Here is a 12,138-nt window from a genome sequence, read left to right as displayed (position 1 = left end):
CCAAAGGCTCTCAGAGCTGACAGTTCTCCTGTATCTATGCAGATGTTCTGTCCCAATGCTCTTCTGCTCTCCAAGGACACACAGTTGCAGCTGACTGTGGGAAGCGTTAACCACACACTGTTGCAGCATCTGTTCTTTAAAAATAGTTCTTTTGTGGCAAGCAACAAGCCTCCCTGCAGAACGCTCCGATATAAAACAAGTGTTTGTCTAGGCCTACACAAATGCTCCCTGGTACACTGCTACACATCAATCACAGGGTAGGCTCTTACGGGTAAAAAAACACTGAGCATGCTTCTATCCAAAAACCTAACCTGAACTTTACACAGATTAATTCATACTTACCTGACACTGGTGTGTTATTGCCTTCTACTTTTACAAAGCGGCACCACAGAAAGGGGAAAAAATGCACCGCTTGGAGGAATACAGCACACTACTCTGGGACCTGTTTTCTTGCAGGATACATTCCTGCAGGCTTGGCTTCCCTCCCCACGCACCCAGAACAAGCACCCTCCTGGGCAGCAGTAACCCTGGCTGACAGAGCATGTGGATTTGTCCAAAGGGCAAGAGGAGCACTGCAGTGGTGGGACATTTCCCAGAGCTTGCCCTTGTATCTCCTCTGCCAGTTCCTCCAACGACGTGAAGCCAGTGGGGCTCTTTTGCTTTACTCCCAAACCTGTTTTCTTTTGAGTTACCATAACAGAACACAGGCAACTTTTCAACACTTTTTTTTTTTTTTCTAAATGGAGGACACAGAGATCATGGGTAGAGTGAACAGCAAATCTTCATCAGCCAGACAGAGACAGTGCAAGCAGAAATCAGCCCAGACATTCAGAGGTCTCCATCTCCCGCATGTTACCACTGTGATATTGCTCAGTTGTCACCATCTTCAGATAAATTACAGCCTGACCTCAGTAACAGGAATGTCAAGGAGAAGATGCTTTAAGATTTTTGTTGCAGATCAGCTGTTGGAGTCATCCTCCCTCGGTCTGCAGTTCATTATAGATACATTCTGACAACTCTTCTCTATAAACCTACTAATGGATTAGGTGTGCCGTAGTTGTAAAACAGTCGTGTGTTAGCATCAAAACAATTCCAAGACACAAACAGACAAAAGCCCACAAAAATGCATTTGTTGTATGTGTCTGCAGCTAAAGCATCACTTGCAAAAGCAAAGTGCCCCCACCCTAGCCTGAGTGCACAGCTTACAACAGCAAAATCTTTCCTGCTGCCTGCAACACAGCTAAATGTCCCCAGAGCTTCCGAAACTGTTTATTTTCTACCCGCTGCCTGTCCTCCAGCAGCAGTGCTAATGCACCCCAGGCGGCTTTGATCCTGTCAATTACAACTGGAGTAGCACTCCAGCTCTTCTGGGGTATATCAGGGCCACGGCAAGCAGGCAAGGAATAAAGACAGGCTCAAGCTCCCCCAGGCTATGAGATACGGACCCCAGCAGAAGTGGGGATGGGGAGCAATTTTATTTGGAGTGAAGGGGATGGCGAGGGCAGGGAAGACAATGACCGTGCGTCTAACCAGGTGGGAGGGCTAATTATTCCAGACAGTGGCTTCATCATGAGCCTCTTACAGCTGGGTAATTTCCGTGCTTTCAGTTCTTCTGTATTTAATAGCATTATTGGATGGCATTCTCATTGTTACTGTTGGGTGTTTAAGTGTGCTGTAAACTCAACTTCAGAAGCCAAGTGCCACCCTCCCCTGCCCTCCTCCCATCCAGCCCTGCCCTATCCTTTTCACGTTTAATTCCAGAAGGGACTGTTTTCTTCCCAGTCTCCTCTCCCTCTTCATCTCCTCTTCCCTCTAATGCCCTCATCTGCCTTTACACCGTCTGCTTTGGGGAAAAGACTGAATCCATTTGTGAACGAAGGCAGCATAAAACACAACCATTTCATAGAGGCAAACTGAGTCATTCTGAAGGAAAGCTGGACGCTAACCCTCCTGCTCTCCTACCCCCTCCCGCACATTGTTTTTAATGCTGCTCCTCGACCGAAACAGACAATTAAACAGAAAAGAGTCACAAACATAGAGCTTTCAAGCATGCCAGCACATTAAGGCAACCAGCTAGCAGCTTTCACATGTGATACCCACCAGGTCTGTACCTCCTGCTCCCTTCCCTGCTCTGTTTGCAGAACAAAGCCAGCAATACCTCTAGGAGCACAGGCAATGCCAGCCCTGACCATGCAGCAGGGGCCTCCCACCGCCACGAGCTGCGTTAGGTCCTAGGCAGTCCCTGATGATTTTCAGTTTCTAATGCTTTCAGGATCAAGAAGATGCCAATACTACGCTTTTCACAAGCACCACAACCTGGCCAAGGCTGAAAGCAAGCTGTTAAAGCTCTGTGACTACCCTCCCACCTCTCACGAACAGGATGATCCTGATGCCAACAGCTTACTCCCTGAGCTGTTACACTAACTCTGCCACCAGTACCACCTCGGGGTGTTGCTCTGCTGTGTTCAGCCAACTACGGATGCTGACACATCCCCGGCTGTTCCCTCCACCAGGCAGTGGTCAGTGTCTGCAGGCACAGCGCTGCGAAAGCGGCCGTAAGTTGTGGTAGGTAAAGCTCTCCTGACCTGACTCTGCAGGCACAGCCTGTCGCCCCGCAACCCCAGCCTGTGCCTCTCCAACTCCTTCTCTCCTACTCTCTGCTGGCAGCTTTGCTGCCTCTCTCTTACAATCTGCACTGCAATGCACTGGGGTAAATATTCTACCTTAGATCGACACCAGCTGACAACTTCAACACTGGGCCACGCATCCTTAGTGAGAAAAATCTCAGAACTATCTCCTTTTCCAGGATTTACTTCTACATGTCCAACCCACGGTTTTTGAGCACAGGTGGCTCAGCCTTAAAAACAAAAGAAGCTGGATCCCTTTACAGCATTTCAGTGTAAGCAAGTAAAATCCCCAAAACAACGACCCATACTCTGTGTGTAGGAGAGGGCAACTAACCCCAGGACAAGACGCAACCCTCCTTCCACTAAACCTTTTCACAGCTGCCCTTTGGGAAAGAAAAAAAAAAACATGCCGAGTGGGATCCATCTGCAGCTGCTCCAAGAACATAGCAAACGTGGTTTGAATACAACTTCCAGCTTAAACGGGACTCAGAGTGTCTGTGGTCAGATGCTAACTTGTAAGAGTCACTTTTAAGAGTCCATGGGAGCCCCTTCATTTTGTGTAGAGGAGTGAAAAAGTTGTTCCAGATCCAGCAGACAGCATATCAATCCACCAAGAAAGCTGGGAGCCAGTATCAGTAAATCAAAGTGTGCCTCTCTGTTAATACTCTCTCATTTTATACATCCCTTCACCCAGTCAGAAAGTAGCCCTGGAGTATTTAGCTCCATTCAGGGATAGCACTGCCATGTATCAAAGTGTCAGGAGACCCACCAGAGATGAAATCTGTCCTACTGCTCTCAAACCACAAAAATCAATTTTGTCAATGCCAGTGGTTACGGAGAAGCTGGCTGTGCTGCTGGCGTCCCGCTCCGCGTGGGGCGGCTCCTCCCCACGCCGCGCTCGCCCCACCAGCCCTCTCCGCACGCAGACAGCGGCCGTGTCTTCGCTGAAACCCCAGCACTGCCGCGCCGGGGACGTGCAGGCGTGATGGCTTCTGTGCTCACCCATCGCTGTAAGGTCAGCATTTCTACAGCAAGGCAGCTTCCTGCACAGAAAAATATCTGCGCTCTTTTTCGTGACCTCTAAAAATGGGGTCTCATTTCATCTTCCCAAGCAGCTGCCGAGAGCAGCAGCTGGTGTGGAGCAGCAGGGAGCGGCCTCACGCAGAGACATTTTAGTCGATGGAAAAAAGCCGGTGCCTCAAGGCCAGGCTTTCAAAGGTATTCACAGAGAGCCAACCAGTAGGATTCCCAAAACCGCTCCACCAGGCAAGCACCTCCTCGCCTGCCCCCAGGGCATCCACCCAGCCGATTCGGAGTACGGCGGTCAGGGACAGAATCCCAAAGATTGGGGCAAACCTCCCAGGATTCTCACTCCATCGCTGTATGTTATGGTTGGACTCGATGACCTCAAAGGTCTTTTCCAACCTAACTGACTCTACGATTCCAAGCTCACGGCACCTTGCAGGGTGCGACGGGGCACGGCTGTGGCAGTGCTGCCCTACAGAACGGTGCCTGCTGTACACAACCACAAACAAGAGCATCCTCACTGTGATGTACCAGCACAGAACACCCCACGCACAGGACACAGCTGAAATTCAGAGCCCACGCCGAAGCTGGAAATTAACTACTTTTTCCCCTCAATTAAATCTGAGGATCTGGCATCACAGGAATATCGTCGGCTTGCAAGCTTTTAATTTTCCATTTACCTCCACAGGCTGTAGGAAGCGCTCACACAGAAAAGCTGGAACAATGCTGGGGTCTGAGCCACGGTACGCAGAGCAAAAACTGAGCTGCCAAATGTTGGGAGATTGTCCCCGGCCACCGTGGAGAGCCACCACCGCACAGAACAGGCGCGGGACCCGGCACACTGGTCACATTATGCAAATAGAACAGAGAGGAATCAAACCGCTTTCATTTTAATAGCTGTATATAATGAAAAGTATCTTTATCAGGTACACGCATTTATCCCAACATTCAGATGAAGAGGGGAAATCTTCCCTCCTTTCAAACGGCTGTGGGACAGGAGTTAAACTACAGGTCAAAATGGCACTCAATACGCTGGCCTGAGAACAATACTTCTCATTCAAATCCACAAGCCAGCCACTTGCACTAGTCATCCCCAGCAATTAATCCCCCAAGAAACACGTTTGATTAAATCTTTTCAAGCAAATCCTTTGCTTTGCTTTTGTTAGTTCACTTCTTGTCAACATCTATTAAAATATGCCTTTAATTCTCCCACAATCTTAAAAAACACCGATTCCACTGTCTTCAACTTTAATCAACTGTATGGCCGGCATTTTTCATTTCATAATAATGTGCTGTTTGGAATTCAAGAGGCAGGCTCAACATCAATCATTCGGCAAGAATTTTTCCACTGCAATAAATATGCAAATGAGGAAAGCCAGTCAGTCGTATTTCAGGCCCGACTTGCTAGTGTTTTAAAAAAGACACAAATTTATTAATTGCCGTTGGCCAGCGGAATCCTATTACTTTGGGCATTGATTACAAAGCTGTGTGAGTGATTATTGTGCAACTCGCAGGCTATCCAGGCATGAGGAAAAATTATTAAAGCAAGGCAGAGATTATCAACTCAGAATAACAATAAGCCTTAACATTTTAGGCCTCTAACTTCTTCAACAAAGAATTACGCCAGAGCTCCAGTGTATGATAATTCTGAAGTCTGTCAGTATTACTTTTGGAGCTTGCTCTATATTCCCAACAGCAGAGCAACGTTACCAGCCAGCAATAGGCGGGGGGAACTCCTCCAGGTATCGCACCTGAAACATGGAGCTTTGGACAACAGCTTTTCTGTAATTCCCGCTGTGTAACTAACTCTAGGAGGCAGAGTCTGGTTCAGGCAGGACTTCCACTATCTTCAGATTTGCATCCCTGTTTGTCCTGGTGCCCCAAAACGAAAATAGCACAGAAATAAAAGGCTACTGATAAGCGTAAGACTGAAGCTACAAGAGCCAGCCTAGACGAAATTACAGGCTAGCTGCAAGCCCTTTGGCAGCAGAGAGTGATCCGATTTTTTCAGAAGTGGTGTAGTTACATACACGTTTCTCACAGGCTTCAGCTGAATCCTAGCACAAAACATTTGTAAATCTGTCCGGGTTATCTTAGGAAATGATGGGAGTAACATTCCCTTCACGCTTCCCAAAACACTGAGTTTGTGGAATTTTATCACACGACGGTAGGAAAAACGCCGACTTCTCTGCTGATCGCAATAGAAAGGTCTGCTCCGTACCAAAGGTCCAATTTGCTGGTTCCATTGGAATGCAAATGACGCAAAAGCCTTTGCAGAGGGGAAAATTGTATTCCTTCAGCACAAAGGAGCCCATGCTGCAAACCCCTTTCACACAAGCAGTTCAGCTGACTCCCAAAGAGTTACAAAACGGACTCAATTTAGCCCTTTCACTCTAATATTACTGCATTTGACAGTAAGGACAACAGGATCAGACACAGATGAGTTTGCTAAAAGTAAAGAAAATAACTAGATGCAACAACAGAATAAAAGGCTTGGTATTCAAGGATTTTATTAATGGGGACTGGGGGAAGGGGGAAGCTGAGAAGGGAGAGAAAAAGAAACACTTCCATGAAGTTCATGCTCTACTGATTCGCCTCAACCGTCATCTTTTGATATCAGCCCAAACCAGGGAGGGGATGGGGCTTGTAAAAATGAGATTTATAGAAACTGATGTTTTACATTACTGTAAATGTAAAGAAGCTGACAGCATGCATTCCTGTCTCCGCCAGGCAGGAATCCCCAAGCACATATGCAAGAATGAGAAAGGAAGAGGAAATGTGAAATTTCATAGTTAACTAGATATTAAGGCCAGAAGGGAACATTACCCCATCTAGACTGACCTCCCCACATAATACCAGGCCATTAATTACATTTATCATGACAACCACTGAGTTTCCATCTCAAGGTAACCAATTGCCAATTAATCCGAGTTAGCTGACATTTGCACATGCTTGCCTGGATGCTCTGCCAGCCTTTGTTTCCCTGCATCTTGTTTGTGGAGTACACAGACTAACATGCACAAGTATTTAGCTAAACTCAATTTAATTAGCTATTAATTACCTTGGGAAAGTCAAGTGTAGGCAAAGCTATTTGATGTGTTTAAAGCGTAGTGTAATCCCACAGTCCAGAGTTGGGGTGTATCAGGTCAACAACTACTGACTCTCCCAGCATTTCTGGTACTAGAATTTAAGACCGCTTTAAAATCAACCTCAAGCGTCAAGAGCGCCCAACACATATGGCTATGGAGATAACCTATAAAATGGGAGCATTTCAATTTTACCACATCTATACAAGAGAAGCAGACAAAAATTCTGCTCAGAAAGACTAAATACCACAAGCTAAAAGCCTTGGCACTCAGTAAGGAAGGGCAAGCGTGTTTTCCTTCTGAAAAAAGCTCCGCACTGCAAGTTAAACACCATGCACTTCTCCATTACCTCCTACACAGGCTTTCCGCCCAATTCACAGACAGCAACGACAAGCCACAAAACGCTTTCCTGCTACCTCACGCAGCTGAAATTCTACACGTGCACAAAACCTCACCCCTCACGTTACCCAGTTAACCACGCACACAGACAACAGCAGCGCTCCAAAACTGAGACCTGTGCCTTTGTCTACAGCTTCTCACTTCGCATCTCTTCCCGCTCACTCGCTAGCACGTACGCAGAATGGCCACACATGAGGCTGGGAGCTTATCATCCTTACTGACCCCAGTTCTTACCAAAGGCTCTCCAAGGCACAGAATCATTACAACACAACTTACAAAAAAGGGTCCAATCCATTCATTTATTTCAGTCAAGAGAAAAGTCCTCATTAATGTCAACAGGCTTTGGCTCAGTCCCAAAAAGAGCTGAATAGAGTCTTCATTAGATCAGAGAGGAAAGGTGAAATTTGGGGACACCTGCATCCACATCCATTTAAACCAAATTCAACCCTGCATGAATTGACAAGCATGATGCTTTTTGTATTCATAAAGTGTCTAGACTAATACAATTCAATTAAAACGAACTACCAGTTTTAAGTGGGTTAGATCTGATCACAATAATTTACACTCAGGCCTGAAACTCAGTTCTGCCGTCACACATTTGTGCAGGCTCCCAGTAACATCTTCAAAGCAAGAATATATTTAAGTCCATGATCTTGCCTAGCACCAATTAATCCCGTAACTGCTCTGTGCCTCTGGAAACTGTGTAATCTGCCTGTGCCTCAGTTCCTCCCCCACTCCCCCGTGACACCTACCCTGCTCTGTATGAATGCATTATCATCTCCAGATGTACGTATGGATACATTTGAGTTTTAGAAGGGATTCACGAATAGAGATGATAACCAAATCATGACTGGAATTATTGGCAGCTGATTCCTGCAGGCTTTTCTGAAAAACCCCAAGCCTGTGTCACTAAAGCACATTTCGTCTGACAGCTCTGCTCTAACCAGATGCGTAGAACGACAACCAGGTGCCAGCCGAGGAGCGAGGCAGAGGCTCCATCGGACTCCATCGGACAGAGGTGCTGCACAACTGGAGAGGAGGACGCCTTGCCAGACTCATCTCTTACAGGAGGTGGAACAGGTTCTCTGGTACCTAAAGCAGACCTGATCTTATTCAAAAGTTAGTCAATGCTTAATCAGTTTCTTTGACATGACTCACCTGGTTGTGGCAGAGAAAGTAATTTTAGATCAGGAATTAGAGTAAGAGAATCCAGCAAAAATCCCCTATTAGACACTGAGAACGTGCAAACAAAAATACACTGAACAGACACTAAACAGAATCTTTCGCTCTTTCTTGAGTTCCTTTTCAGCAAAATATTACAGAACTAACCCAGAAGAAAATAAAGATATTCAGTGTGAAGCATTCATACAGAAATGTTTAATATGCAAGGATATAAAACCAGAACACACATGGCATCTTTGGAGGTCTCCTGCTGGCAATGAATGTAAGCGAGATTCTTAATCACATCCTTACGAGGTTGTCCACAAATGCGCTGTTTCATCGCAAGCCACAGACGCTTGTCACCGCAGCAGCTAACCAACCCGGCGCACCCAGAGCCCAGCTCAGGCAATTATGAGAAGGGTCCACGTGGCTCCAGGTGGAAGCACAGTCCTGTGCCAGCACAGCCACTACAAATGCACCTATGTCCAATCCAGACATTTCTGCTTCAGTCGAAGGGTTTGGACCGGACTGTACATTTTACGAACAAAAAGTCAACATCTCTGTCTCCCAGCAGGCACCGAACACCCAGCCTTGCGCAGTCCCACAGGCAAGTCCTGCAAAGCTTTGTAAGTGCTCCTTTTAGCTCTGCTTTTCAATAAAACATAATTAAATAGCAACTACTGGCTAGCTGCACCACATGCAGACATATAACACCTTGAGGGAATAACTAATCAATGTGAAACATAAGTTATCCACCAAGTGACTCTGAGTCAAAGAGACTGGCTACAGTAGGATTATGAACAGTGAGCTGCGTCCCACAAACTTCACGTGTAGTTCACACTTGTTTCATCTTTCCACATCTTTCTTTTGAATAAAGCTTCTTCACAGCATCCCATTTAAAACATGTAGTGAAGGAGGTAAAAGGTGCATATGCCTAAATATTCTACAGTCCAAACTCAGCACAGAGGAGAAAAGGCAGGACTGGGAACCACTGCTCAGGCAGCAATTGCCATTTCCCATTCTAAGGTGTAATTGCATCCCCAGAGTGACCACAAGCAAACACGTCATCCGCAATGCCACGCAGGGTGCAAGGAGGAGTGGACTACTTGTAGGGTACAAAAAAGGACCGGACTCCATCATTACATTTTACTTATACCCAAGAGGCAAAACACACTATTCTACTGCGCTCGGGCCCTGGTGCTCATGGAGTGAACAAGGTCACGCGTTGCAGCATTGCTTTATCAGCCAGCTGTGATAACTGCAGCTCTCCAACGCTCTGCCTCCAATATATGCTCACCTCTTTGTGTGAATGAGCCCAACGCAACAATTCATCTGGAGGGATTTCAAAGGGGATACTACTGAAATGCTAAATGATGGGGGAAACAAGGTTTCTTCTGGATAATATTGAATACAAGGAATACAGGAATGGCGTCCTCTGCACGGACGAAATGCCACTAGCTCATGGCCACAGCCAATGCCCATGGATGAATCGGCTAGAGCATCATCACAGTGATCAGGAAACTAAGATCTAGTTGACTACAGAAAACACAAATTACAGTTCAAACATCACTGAGTTGAGAAAAGACGCACAAATTTCAGCAGAATTTCGAAAAGTGTATGCAATTCTGTGTCTATTAGCAGCAGACAAGGCACTGTGCTGAAAAGTTCAGGCTGCCACCAGGCAGAGCTCGCTGCTGCTGCTCCATTAATACATTAAAAACCCAAGCAGGTTTGGGGATAATGGCCTTGCAAACACACGGAGCATTTCAGTTGATTTTTTTTATCTGATTCACGTTATTCAGGTTTATTTTCTTATTGATTACAAACCTTCGCATAACTTCTCCACAGCTCTATAACATGTAAATAACAGTTAATATTTGTTGTTCCCACTTTTGTTCCTTCAGTGAGCAAATCCGTTCTTACAGACCCTGCACGTCTACCTTTTACCAAAACCAGTACTGTCTCCATTTCTCCAAAACAATTGATCTTGAGCTTATGCTGAAGAACACAAATGTGGGATTGCAATATTTCCTCTTAATCCACTGACAGTCAAAGCAAAAAAAACCAAAACCCCACAGAAATTCAGCCCGTAGTGTACATTTCAGGGACCTATTGGACTCTCGAAGGCATGCACATATGAAAACATACACAACTACTTGTCCGTTTAAAGTCTTGCAACTTCCATCAGCATCTCGCCTTCTGCAAGACCCTCACCTGGGTTTCTGTATGTTTTTAACTCCTCATCTCACCACTTAAAAACTGAAAATAACACATTATACTATTTAAAAGCCAGAATTCCCAGCTCTTTTTGTGGAGCACAAAGTACTAGTCACTGAAACACTCCCATCTTAGTGTTTTTAACTGGAATTATAAAGCGAAAGTAAATAAAATAGCAGAGAGCTATATGACCGTATTGGGAAGGCCAGCTACCCAGGGCACATACAACAGCAGCTTCCAGCCTTTGTTGACTGAGAGATATCATTTCTTAAAGCTCTGGTGCCCCCTCTGCCCCTCAATTAGCCGTGGGGTTTTTGTCACTGAATCGAGATTTAACATAACAAGCCCCAAACCTAGGAACTGTTTAATTCCTGACACTGGATGTGGCTTCACTAATGTTGCTCCCACCTCTTCTTTGGCTCTTTCTTGCCCTTGAGGTAATTTCTGGTGACATTTTCATGAGATCCACTTCTAACCTTCCTCCCCCTTGAAAACATACACAGAAATATGAATGGCAGGCATGCAATCTGTGCAGAGACACAGCACAGAAACTTGCACCTTGCACTCTTTTTCTATGTAAATAATGCAAGGATCCTGCGGGAACATGCCAGGGATTGGAATTTTTAATTAATGGGTCTCTTTAATGTGCAAATCAGGAGCAGATTGCGAATTCTGACTTGCATTGATTATGAAAAACGTTAATTGAACGTGCAAGACCCCAAACAGAGGCAACATCTCAAGCCCTGGACTAGACTGGAAGATACGGTGCAAGAGAATACAAATGTATCTTGGAGAAACAGACCACTCCAGGCAGCAGCACCTCAGAACCGTAAGCTGCGGGAGTTCACGTGTGCAGTGCATTAAACATTAAACATTTGCACTGCATTCAGAGCGCAGCCACTGTGAGTTCAGTATTAAAAAATCACTCAGACTTTCTCCATGGATGCAAAACAGGAATAAACATGAGCTCCATGACCACAGTTTGGTCTCCAATTTGTATGTAAAAAGGGTGACAGAAAAAAATCCGGAATATAATTAAAGATTAAAAAAAAGGAAAGAAAAAGTAAGACAGTGCCAACAAAGCAATGCTGTCTCTTTAAACAGAAATTCATCCTATATAAATTATGGCCATAAACTTTTCCTGCAGTGCAGCCTAATTAATTCTTGTTCTATACACAAAGGGAAATGCTGGGTGACAAATGGGTGTGAAGCCTGAAAGCTGCCAGGTCTGCAAAACATTTTCTACTTCAATTTATAAGCAATTTTGCAGTAAATCATCCACCAGAACCTGAGATCTCAGGAATCCAAGACTGTCCAAGGCACGTTGTATCATTTTATTTTTTTTTAAATATTCATAAAAGATTACAAAAATAATAAATTAAACGCTTGAAGTTTTGTAACCTCCAATCTCAAAATTTGGAAAACAAGCAGGACTTTACCATTTTCACTCAGATTTGGCTTTAAAACTGCAAACATTTAGAATATTGCTGTCCATTTATGTCTATAATTATCTTCAGCACAATTTTACTCAAATCCTTAGGGAATTTCACCACCACCACCAGCTGCACAGAGGGTTGTCACAAGTGAGATACACCAAAAAGGCAAACATAGGAAGGACCATT

The 12,138-nt window shown here is 45.2% G+C and overlaps 1 protein-coding gene across 2 annotated transcripts in view; it reads right to left on the bottom strand.

The window, feature by feature from the left end:
* AATF (apoptosis antagonizing transcription factor) overlaps positions 1-12,138 on the bottom strand; it is a 56,265-nt gene that overhangs the window by 36,286 nt on the left and 7,841 nt on the right. The gene's annotated exons all lie outside the window — the stretch shown is intronic.

The sequence above is a fragment of the Opisthocomus hoazin genome, chromosome 20 (assembly GCF_030867145.1).
Source record: "Opisthocomus hoazin isolate bOpiHoa1 chromosome 20, bOpiHoa1.hap1, whole genome shotgun sequence".
Classification (NCBI taxonomy): domain Eukaryota; kingdom Metazoa; phylum Chordata; class Aves; order Opisthocomiformes; family Opisthocomidae; genus Opisthocomus; species Opisthocomus hoazin.
Note: the sequence above shows the minus strand (reverse complement) of the source record. Positions and strands in the feature narration are given on the sequence as shown.